The 12,441-nt window shown below is 45.4% G+C and overlaps 1 protein-coding gene across 1 annotated transcript in view; it reads left to right on the top strand.

The window, feature by feature from the left end:
• STPG1 (sperm tail PG-rich repeat containing 1) overlaps positions 1-12,441 on the top strand; it is a 57,317-nt gene that overhangs the window by 37,708 nt on the left and 7,168 nt on the right. The window lies entirely within an intron of this gene.

Genomic DNA, 12,441 nt, shown 5'->3' with positions numbered 1-12,441 from the left:
AGAGATAAGCATGACTCCAGAGAGGCTAGGAAATTTGTGCAAGTCCACACACTTTCAACTGTACACACACTCCAACTGGGTGCCACTGGGAATTAGGCTTAGCATTGCCTGACTCTTTCCATTAGTCCAATACTGCACAATTCTGATTTTTACTTCATTCTGTTTTCATGATTATAATCACTACTGAGGTGGTAAGATGAGCAGAAGCAGAGACCCTCTCCTAGTTTTGCACTGATAGGTTGAAAATCTAGACATTAGAATTGGTCAGTGCTTCTGAATTTTAAGTTCTTCTCCTTAGTGTTTATGCTATGTGACCTGAGGGCATTGTACTAACTCTTCTGAGCTTCTATCTGTGAAGAATATCAGTTCATGCTTCCTAATGTTGCTTTCAGATTTTAAAATACACATTGTGCCTTGTAGTAGTTATAAATGGTGACTTAATATTTATACATATATATTTTTTTCTTTTTTGGGTCACACCCAGCGATGCACAGGGGTTACTCCTGGCTCTGCACTCAGGAATAACTCCTGGCGGTGCTCAGGGAACCATATGGGATGCTGGGCATCGAACCCGGGTCTGCCATGTGCAAGGCAAATGCCCTGCCTGCTGTGCTATCTCTCCAGCCCCTAACACATATTTTTAAAGTGAAGAGAAGATAGGAATTTAAATTTTAATCACTTAATCACTTAACTTCCCGTTAGTCATCGATTTGCTCGAGCGGGCGCCAGTAACGTCTCCATTTGTCCCTGTCGCGTGCTAGTGTAGCCCAATGGCATCTGTTCGCTCTGGGAACATGAAGGGCCTCAAGCCGATCGTTCATGATCTTGACAAAGAAGTCTGACCATCTGGTAGGTGGGCGGCCACGCGGTCTCTTGACATCCCGTGGAATCCAATCAGTAACAGCTCTAGTCCAACGGTCGTCTTTAAATCTCATTACGTGACCAGCCCATCTGATTTTCGACACCTTGGCAAATGAGACAGCGTCCCTGATCCTTGATCGTCGACGGATGTCAGAACTCCGGATTCGTTCTCTCATTTGAGTGAAACGTGATATTCCAAGCATAGCTCTTTCTATTCTTCTTTGGGAGACCTGAATAGCGTTCTCATCTTGTTTGCGTAGGGCCCAGGTCTCTGAGGCATATGTTAATGCAGGAAGAACAGTGGAATCAAAGAGATGTGCCCGGAGCCGGAGGTTCTTCGTCCTCTTAGCTATTTCTTGGACGTTCTTGAAGGCGTTCCAAGCCGCTCTCTTCCTCCTGCGCAGCTCGGGTGCCAGGTCATTTGTCATGTTGACCTCTCGACCTAGGTACACATAGCTGTTGCATTCGGAGATGGTGGTTCCATTGAGAGCGAATGGGGCGTCAGGAACAAGGCTGTTTCTCATAAACATTGTCTTCGTAAGATTCAGCTGTAGTCCTACCTTTCCACACTCACGGTCAAAGTCGGCCAGCATTTGTGCCGCTTGGCTGATGTTTGGTGTTATTAAAACAATGTCATCAGCAAAGCGGAGGTGGTGTAGTTGCCGACCATCTATCTTCACTCCCATTCCTTCCCATTCCAGTCGTCGCATGATGTTCTCGAGGGTGGCACTGAAGAGTTTCGGTGAAATGGTATCACCCTGCCGCACCCCTCTCTTGACATCAACGATCACTTCTTTGTAGAATGGTGAGATCCTGGTAGTGAATCCGCAATACAGCTCACGGAGGATCCTGATGTATTGGGCTTGAATGCCCTGATTGGCTAGGGCTTCAATGACCGCTTCTGTCTCAACAGAATCAAAGGCCTTCTTTAAATCAATGAACGTTAAGCAGAGCGGCATCTTGAACTCCCGAGAAACCTCAATGAGCTTGGTTATCGTGTGGATATGGTCGATGGTGCTGAATCCTTTGCGGAACCCTGCTTGCTTGCATGGTTGTCCTTCATCTAGTGTTCTGCCAATCCTATTCAGGATGACTCGAGTGAACAACTTGTAGATGACAGACAATAGGCAGATCGGGCGATAGTTGCCAATGTCATGGATGTCTCCCTTCTTGAACAGTAGTACGGTCCTGCTGGTTTTCCATTGGGACGGAACCTTGCATTCAGACAGGTAGCGAGTGAAGAGCCGAGCCAGTGTATTGATGAGTACTGATGGCAGGTTCTTCAGGTGTTCAGGTCTGACCTTGTCTGGGCCGGGTGCTGTTTGTTTCTTTACCGACAAAATGGCGTGTCGGATTTCGGAAGGGAGAACGTTGGGAACGACATACCCATCCTGTGGAATTTGGTATGTCGGCAAGTGGACATGGCTATCGAAGAGATTTGAGTAGAAGTCATGGATAATCTTCTCCATTGCCGTTCTGGAGGATGTGATGGATCCATCAGGACGTCGGAGGGCAGTCATCTTGGTCTTGTAGTTGGCGAAGGACAGGCGGGTGTTACGAATACTTTTCCCGGCTTCTGCCGCATCTACCAGTACTTTTGCTCTTCTCTCTTTGAGGTCTTCCTTGATCGCATCTCTGCACTGCTTTGCGAGCTCGGACATTAGCTTGCGGTTGCCTGAGGCATGCGCCAAACCACACTGGCGAATTAGCTCAAGAGTTTTCGAAGATAGGCGACTTTTTGTGGCCGTTTTCGACACTGGAGAAGAATTGTTCTTCGGAACATGTGATAAAAGAGGTGTTGGAGGCGTTGGTGTCCTTGTCAACACGAACTTGGCCAAGAGCATTGATTCATTCGAATGCCTAACAACCCGAATTGGACGTTTACATTTGAATAGATGTGGCTCACTGCCTGCAGTTTCTATCTTCGTTGTCTACGCACCAACATCTCATTATGATGAAAGAGAAATCGAGAAGTTCTACATGGAGCTAGAGAAGTTCTATAAAGAAGACCACACCTTCTACAAGATCATTGTGGGTGATTTTAATGCCAAGATAGGACCTAGAAGATCAGCTGAAGAACTTCACATCGGGACCCATGGCCTAGAATGGAACGAACAGGGTGAGAGACTGTCTGAGTTCATCATGTCGACCAAGACCATTCATGGTAACTCACAGTTCCAGAAGGCAGAATCTAAACGATGGACATGGGAGTCTCCCGGTGGACGATTCCACAACGAAATAGACCACATCATATTCAATCGACGGTTTTGCCTGACTGATGTCGCTGTTGTCCCAAAATTTCGAACGGGATCGGACCACCGTCTCCTTCGTGCAAAATTCTACTTCACAGAGCGGGGAGAAAGGGCTGCAAAGTTCAAAAAGAGAACTCCCAGAATGGCCACCAACTGGGAACTCTTTGGTACTATTGCGGCAGCATGGGAAGATGCCATTGTTGACAACATTGACGAGGAATACGATCGACTGGTTCAGCACCTCCATGAATGTGCGAGAAACGCCAAGAGGAATTTAAATTATCATATTTTAAAGGAGGGCCCCTTCCAAAGGCCTGGGAACCCCACTAGAAGAAATTCTTAGCCAGCTGAGCCAGCAGTTCAATGCAAGGGTTTGAGAATGTGAACCTGCTCTCATCCTGGGATGCTGGGGACACAGGGCCACTGGGCAGGGCTGGGCACCTCTAGGGTCACACTTGGTGTGACTGAGGGCCTCTAAGCTACACCTGGCAATGCTTCAGGTACCATATTGTACCGGGAATCCCACCTGCATGGGTGCATTTCAACCCTGTGCCCTAACTGCTACACTATTTCTGTTAATATTTTAACTACCCTGCACATGTGGGACTCAAAAGCTCACAATGGTCCCATCCCTCACTGGTTTGAAAATTTCCAGAACTCACTGTAGATAATGCCATTCTTCTTGTTACCATCTCAGACCTCACCTATGTCCAGCAGGACAAACTGTAGGGAAGGATGGCTGGCATGCTAGGACTGCATATAGTCTCCCTGGCACCTCCATAAAGAGTCCAGACAGGTAGCTGGGACCCCAGATCACAGAGAGTCAGAAGTCTGAGTCACCCAGGGAGACTGGAAACATTGGGTATATCTGACCCATCAGCCCAGAATGAGGAAAGTTGAGAAAAGATCCAGACATGACTCAAACTTAGAATGTGGAGAAGGGATTCAAACCTGAATGGAGTAAGTGGTTAACTAGTGGGTAAGTCCCTCTGTCCTTCATGGGTACAGCATGTGGGGCTATCTCAGACTCCAGGGTTTGGGACTGGAGCAGGAATGTCTTTATAAGCAGGCTCTCTCCAAATACCAGGCATCTCATCCCCAGGCCAGTGTTGGACACCACACAACCTTTCTCCTGCTTTACTGGAAAATGAGGGGAGTTTGGAGTATGAGAACAGGCTTTGGAGTGAGCAGGCCTGACTATGACTCACTGCTCAGTCCCTTGCAGAGACCTCCCCTCTTCGAGCCTCAGTTTCAGTGTTATTAAGTGGAGATAAGAATCTTATAGGAATTGTATGAGGATTGAGTGAGAAACTTCTTGGAAAGAGCCAGTGCCCAGGATTTGAGCAGCAGCTCTCATTACGTATCTAGGTGTATGTTAGGGGAGAGCTGCAGCTGTTATTTGGCATGGAAGGTCAAGCACTTTGTCAGATTTGGAAAGCTTTTTAAAGAAATGATGAGGTGCAGAAATGATAATACAGCAGGTAGGGCATTGCACGCGGCCAACCCGGGTTTGATCCCCAGCATCCCATATGGTCCCCTGAGCACCACTAGTAGTAATTCCTGAGTACAGAGCCAGAAGTAATCCCTGAGCATCACCGGCTGTGACCCAAAAAGACAAAAAAAATATATAAAAAAAAATGATGAAAGTGAAGGGGCCACATATGTAGCCACATGTTACCTTCTAAAGTAATAAGCAGTTTAATAAATTCTTGGACAAGGACTTATCGACCCTGCAATCAGATATAACAATTTTCACATAAATGGTCTTTTGGTCAGGGGAATGAGACTTATGTATTTACTGGTTTTGGCATATCAAATATGCAACGGATAGTTTGCCAGGCTCTGCCGTGCGGGCGGGATACTATACAAGAAGGAGAGACATTCACGACATTGGCAACTATCGCCCAATCTGCCTATTGTCTGTCATCTACAAGCTGTTCACTCTAGTCATCCTGAATAGGATTGGCAGAACACTAGATAAAAGACAACTATGTGAGCAAGCCGGGTTCCAAAAAGGATTCAGCACCATCGACCATATCCACATGATAACCAAGCTCATTGAGATTCAAGATTCTCGGGAGTTCAAGATGCCACTCTGTCTAACGTTCATTGATTTAAAGAAGGCCTTTGATTCTGTTGAGACGAAAGTGGTTATCAAAGCCCTAGCCAATCAGGGCATTCAAAAGTATCAGGATCCTCCGTGAGCTGTATTACGGATTCACTACCAGGATCTCACCATTCTACAAAGAAATGATCATTGGTGTCAAGAGAGAGGTTCGGCAGGGTGATACCATTTCACCGAAACTCTTCAGTGCCACCCTCAAGAACATCATGCGATGACTGGAATGGGAAGGAATGGGAGTGAAGATAGATGGTCCGCAACTACACCACCTCCACTTTGCTGATGACATCGTTCTAATAACACCAAACATTATCCAAGTGGCACAAATGCTGGCCAACTTCGACCGTGAGTGTGGAAAGGTCAGACTGCAGCTGAATCTCACAAAGACCGTCTCTGTGGGTTGCAGGTTCTGTTATGAGAAACAGTCTCGTTCCTGACGTTCCATTCACTCTCAACGGAACGACCATCTCCAAATGTAACAGTTAGGTCGAGAACTCAACATGGCAAATGACCTGGCACCTGAGTTGTGCAGGAGGAAAAGAGCTACTTGGAACTCCTTCAAGAGCGTCGAAGAAAGAGCTAAGAGGTTCTTCATCAAGAACCTCTGGCTCCGGGCACATCTCTTGGATTCCACTGTTCTTCCTGCATTAACATACGCCTCAGAGACCTGGGCCCTATGCAAACAGGATGAGAACTCTATTCAGGTCTCTCAAAGAGGAATCGAAAGAGCTATGCTTGGAGTATCACGTTTCACTCAAATGAGAGAAAGAATTCGGAGTTCTGACCTCCATCAATGGTCAAGAATCACGGACGCTGTCTCATTTGCCAAAGCGTTGAAAATCAGATAGGCTGGTCACTTAGTGAGAGTTGGAGACGACCGCTGAACTAGAGCCATTACCAACTGGATTCCACAAGACATCAAAAGATTATGTGGCCGCCGACCTACAAGATGGTCAGACTTCTTCGTCAAGACCCTGAACGATTGATTTGAGGCTCTTCCTGTTCCTAGAATGAACAGACGCCATTGGGCTACAATAGCACATGACAGGGACAAATGGAGATGTTACTGGTGCCCACTTGAGCAAGTCAATGTGTAACGGGAAGTCAAGTGATCAAGTGGTCTTTCAGTACCTATTGATTTTAATATTGCACCTTTGTTACATATCAGTCAGTCACAGTCCTCCCGTTGTTCATCGATTTTCTCGAGCAGGTCCAGTAACGTCTCCATCATGAGACTTTTTGTTACTGTGTTTGGCATATCGACTACATCACGGGTATCTTGCCAGGCTTTTCCGTGCAAGCAAGATACTCTCGGTAGCTTGCCAGGCTCTCCGAGAGGGGCAGAGGAATTGAACTTGGGTCAGCCATGTTGGCTGCGTGCAAGGCAAACGCCCTACCACTGTGCTTCGCTCCAGCCCTATTACCTATTGATTTTAATATTGCACCTTTGTTACATAATCAATTTTAATTCTATAATTGTATCAATAGTGGTGGTTTTTCTTTAACATGAAAATTTAAAAATAAAAAACAATGAGAGTGAAGAACTCTGTGTTTAATTGCTTCAGCTGGCCTTTGTTCAAGTTTGGCTGAGTGGTTTGAAATATTCTCATTTTATGGCATTTGCATCTGTCCATCTACAGTCTCTGTGGGTTGCAGGTTCTATGCTGGAGGCAGTGGGGGTATATATGTGAGCAGAACTCCATGCATACCTTTGGCTCTGCTTCCCTGGGAATGATTCCAGAGCCTGGCAGAGAGCGTACAATAGAATGCTAGCTGTCTGGGCCCTAATGTTGTGTGGCCACATACCTCCCCCAGGGGTAGTTTTTCCAGCTGGGGCAGTGCAGTGGTACTGGTGTATTTGGGAGTATCTAGGGATCACTGGCTCTCTGTGATGCTTGTGAGTGATAGATCTTTGGATAAGAGGCTCATGAAGCACTGCATATTGCCCCTCTCCTCCTGGATGCAAGGTGGCATCTATAGGCTTATTAAGTGCTCTGAAGTTCAACCTAGTGTCTCTTACACTCTGGTCAGTTGATGGTGTCCTGAGCAGGATATTTGTGTTAACTGACTTCTCAAAGCAGTGTTCTGTGTCTGCATCACTCAGGAGTGATGGAGTGATACTTGCCTTCTGACATTCATGAGCCCAGTCTGAGGCAGTAATATGAAACCAGCAGAAAACCACAGAGGAGGTGATAAATATATATTTTTAAATTGACATGAAAAGAAAGAAGAAACAGAGAGTGCTATCACTTCATGGAAAAGATGAGAAGATAAAACTAGAGTTTTCTTTGACCTATTCTCAAAAGGCATGCATGTGTTCAGGTTGAGTAAAAAAACATCATATTAGGATAAAGTGAGGCTATATATGCCTAGTGCTAGTGGTGGCAGAGCCTCCCAACCCCTGTCTTTGCAATAGGAGTTCTCTGTTCTTTCTGTCTCACTGGAGGGAAGAGAAAGGCAAGAACCTGTGTGCAGACACACCTCAGAAATACTACGGGCTTGGCCCCAGACTATTGCAATAAAGTGAATATTACATTCAAGCAAATCACACACATGCTTTCAGTTCCTGGTGTGTTTAAAAGTTCAGTCTTTGCTGTATGGTCTATTGCACAGGCAAAGGCATCTCTTTATGAAGACAATGTGTAGGGCGGAGAGGGTGGCTCAGCAGTACAGTCCTTGCCTTGATTGATGAGAGCCTGGTTTTAATCTCCAGCACTGAAAAAAAAATTCAATAAATTAATTCAAAGGTCATATATACTAAATTATAAAAGACTTCATTGCTAACAAGGGTGACCATCATTTAAGTCTTCAGGAGTCATCAATCATTTTGCTGCTGGTGGGTCTTGCCCTTTCCTGCTGATGACTGCTGACCCATCAGGGAGGTGGCTGCCTATGGTTCAGGTGACTAGCAATTTCTTGACACAACAATGAGGTTTTCAGCATCAATGAACTCTTCCTTTTTTTGAGAGCTTTCTCTGAAGCACACAATGCTATGTGAGAGCATTAGAAGAACCCACAGTAGAACTTTAAAAATTGGGGTCAGTTCTCTCAAACTCTGCTCCTGCTTTGTCAACTAAGCTCATGTATCAGTTTAAGTCCTTTATTGCCATTTTCAAAAATTTTCATAGACTCTTTACCAGGAGTAGTTTCCAGCTCAAGAATCTACTTTCTAGGCTGCAGACTTAGCACAGTGGGTAAGGTGCTTGCCTTGCACAAGGCCAACCTGGATTCAACCCCCAGTAATCAATATTGTCCCCTAAGCACAAGCACAGGTGATCTCTAAGGACAGATCCAGGAGTAAGTCCTGAGCACCACTGGGTGCGTGTCTCAAACAAAACAAAACAAAGCAAAACAAAACAAAACAAAACAAAAAAGAATCCACTTGCTTTTCCCAAAGAAGCAACCCCTCATCCTTTCAAGTTTCCCCAAGATATTGCAGCCATTTGACTGTACCTTCAGGCATCATTTCTAATGCTGGTTCTCTGGCTGTGTCACATCTGTAGCTCATTCCTCTGTGGGAGTCTTGAACCCCTAACATGTGAGGGGGTGAATCAACTTCTTCCAAACTCCTTCAATGAGGTATTGAGCTCCTCCCATGAATCATGAGTGTTCTACTGGGACCTAACATGGTGAAACCTTTCCAAAAGGTTTTCAATTTTCTTAGATTCATGAAGGAAATAACTGAGGCCCCTATAGCATTATAAAATATATTTTAAATTTTGGGTCATATTCAGCAGTTCTCACAGCTTACTCCTGGTGGGGTCTAGGGAACCATCTGGGGTGCTGGTGATCCAACCCAGGTTGATTGCATGCCAGGCAAGCACCCTACCTGCTGTACTATGGTTCCCCTCCCATTAAATTTATTTCTTAATTACTAAGACTTGAGTTTTAAAAGAATTACTCTTCGATCCAGGGGTTGCTGAATAAATGTGTTTGCAGGCTTGAAACTAATATTAATCTTGTAATATTAATCTTGTAATCATCTCCATCAGAGCTCTTGGGAAACCAGTTGCATTGCTAATGATCATTAATCTTTTGAAAGAGATCTTCCCCCCCCCCCCCACACCCTGAGCAGCAGATATCACCAGTGGGCTTAAAATAACTAGCACACTGTATAATAAATAGATGTGTTGTCTCTGGGCTTTGGGGGGGATTCCATTTATAGAGCACAAGCAGATGGATTAAGAATACCTTGGGTCTTCAGGACCCAAGAGTCTTCAGAGTCATAAATAAGCATTGATTTCAACTTCAAGTCCTTAGTTTCATTAACCCTGAACAGGAGTTGACCAGTCCTTCAAAGACTGAAAGCCAGACATTGACCTCTTCCAGCTAGGAAGTACTAGAAGAAGTTGCATCTTCCAATATAAAACTGTTTTGTCTGCTAATATAAGGTTGCATTGAAACTCTGCTGTTTGCTGTAGCCACTTTTATCAATTTCTTTAGCTAGATCTAATGGAGAACTCACTGGAGCTCTGGCCAGCTCCAAACTTTGCTTTCTGCTCAGAGAATTTAAGATTCAATGTTGTGACTAGTTTGATCTTAGAGCCAGACCAGTAAAGCGTTCTCCATATCAGCAAAAAATCTGTTTCTCTTTCTTATCCTGCATGTGCTCACTGAAACAGCATTTTTCATTTCCTTCCAGAATACTTTGTATTCTCATGTGGATGGCTCTTTGGCACACAGTACCTGGCTTTTGCCCTATCTTGCTTTGTAACATTTCTTGCTCAGCAAGCTGAAATCATTTCATTTCTAGTTTCATTTCTAGATTTAAAGTGAGACATGAGGTTTTTACTTTCACTTGAACAGTTGGGGCTATTGCAGGGTTATTTCATTGATCTAATTTCTGCATTATGTCTCAGGGAATGATGAAACCAGAGTTGAAGGGAGAGAGTTGAGAGTCTGTGGTTCAGTCAGAATATACACTATGTTAATCCTTTAAGTTTATTCTCTTATATGGACACGAATCCAGAAAATTACAATAGAAGCATCAGAGATCACTGATTCCAGATCACCAAAAATAATATAATAAAGGAAATCTTTAGAATAGGAGTGATAGCACAGCGGGTAGGGCGTTCGCCTTACAAGCGGCCAACATGGCCGACCCGAGTTCGATTCCTCCGCCCCTCTCGGAGAGCCCGGCAAGCTACCGAGAGTATTCGATATGCCAGACACAGTAACAACAAAGTCTCCAATGGAGACGTTACTGGGCCCGCTCGAGCAAATCGACGATCAACGGGAGGGCCTTTACCTTTTTACCTTTACCTTTTATTGTGAAAATTACCAAAATGTGACCCAGAGGCCTCAGGTGAGCTCATGTTGTTGAAAATATGACTCAAACAGATTTGCTTGATTTAGACTTGCTATAATTAAAAAGATAAGCAAACAAAAAACCCCAAACCATCATCTGTGAGGCACAATGCAGCCAAGTCTATGGCCTGATCTGAATTCGAAAGGCCCCTGACAAGGTCTGCATCGACTCTCCTGCCCTATTGGTATTTGACTAGAGCCCGAGGGGTCCCTGGGTTGTGTGAGGTGGCAGGAATCGAAATCTGAGGCGTGGTCCTGGTTTCTCTCAGAAACTTAAGCTGCCTGAGATGCCAGGCCTGGCCTGTATGTGACCGTGTGAGAGACCTGCCCTTATTCAGCTGTGTTGAATTCTGTTCTCTGTTCTTGGTTAGGATTCCAGTTGGTAAAGTGATGGCTCACCTCTACTTTCTGCAAAACTCTGGGAGAATCAGGGAAAATATTTCTTCTCCTGGAGTTGTTAGCCCCTAATCCCCAACAGAGAGACAGAAAAAGAAGCCCAGAGAAGTGGGTGGAATGTTCTAGTGCTGAAACAGTGGAGTGGTCAGGTATAGGGGGTTGCTTTGTGTGCAGTACTGTATCCCTGGGGCCTGTGATCAGGGAAGGGGGAAATAAGTCAGGCTTCAAGTCAAGCCAGTCTACTAGCTTGAGAGACTGGGTTCAGGGAAGGGGCCCTTAGATCCCTAGGATCCATAATTATCCTCTACAAATTGGGATGAGAACACTTCCCGATGTGCTTGTAAGGAGAACGTATGCTCACCCATCACCTTGCCAGGTCCTACTCTGGGAGCTTTCCAGACATTGAGTCTAGATTTCTACTGAAGGATCTGAGGACAAATGCTCCACTCTGGGCTGGCTGGGTATTAGCACAAGCATTTCCGGGATTTTGAAAGGCATCTCTGGTTGTCATTACAGGCATTTTTAGACTCCATAGCTAAAGTATATGTCTTTTCTAGACTCCATAGCTAAAGTAAACGTCTTGCTATGGTCTTCTCGTGGACTCAAGAGCTAAGGATCTAGCCATATCTGGGGGTCTAATAAAAGAGAAGTATCAGCCAGGTTTCACTTGCTCATTCCTTCAATCTCCATCCCAGTGATGACTCAGTGGATCGGAGTGAGTCAGGATAAGGGTTCCTGGAGATCAAAATAGTTCCTCCTGGGTGCTGCCTCCCAACTCACCATCAAGAAGGTGAAACACCCAGTGACATCTTTCTAACCCCTGATCAACTTCCGGGAGTTTTCAGTCACTGGCTCTGCACAGACAGGCTGTCCTGCCGCAGCCAGAGCTGAAGACTGGAGATGAGGGGTGGGGGGGCTCTTGGCCCCTCTCCAATTTGGGTAATTACATTGGACCCACCTAAAGTTCCCCCTGGGATTTTCAATTAGCTATGGGATGCTTCTTCCCAAGCAACTGTAATCTGTCACCGCTACCTGTTAAACAGATCCTGCATTCCACCCAGGGGCAATCTGCTGCCCTTTAATGATGAGAAAAAATTGCCCCTTTATCCCTCCCAACCCTGGGAATCCCCGAGGCAGAGTGCATGTGTGCCTGGGAGTGTCCTGAGGGTCTCAGATGCCTTCCTCGGTGACCTGCTGTGTCCTCAGAGATGTTCATTATTCTCGGCTGATTTACAAACAGCTCACACTAGAAGCTGCAAACACACTTAATCCAGTGGTGGCCAACTCAGAGCCTTTGATAGCTTTTTTCTCTCCATAGGGCAGGACCAGGTTGGCTTTTATAACAGCGATGAGGCTCATAAAAGCTCTGGTCCTGAAGCTCAGTGAACTCTCCTGGGTTTGATTCAGCCTGACCTTTGTGATTTGGCCACACCACCACGAAGGAGAAGAAACATCCTGGGATGTGATAATCTGTCAGGTGTGGGAGGGGGAGCGGATATCCTG

This window comes from Sorex fumeus, unplaced genomic scaffold, assembly GCF_029834395.1.
Source record: "Sorex fumeus unplaced genomic scaffold, SorFum_2.1 ptg000047l, whole genome shotgun sequence".
NCBI lineage: Eukaryota > Metazoa > Chordata > Mammalia > Eulipotyphla > Soricidae > Sorex > Sorex fumeus.
Note: the sequence above shows the minus strand (reverse complement) of the source record. Positions and strands in the feature narration are given on the sequence as shown.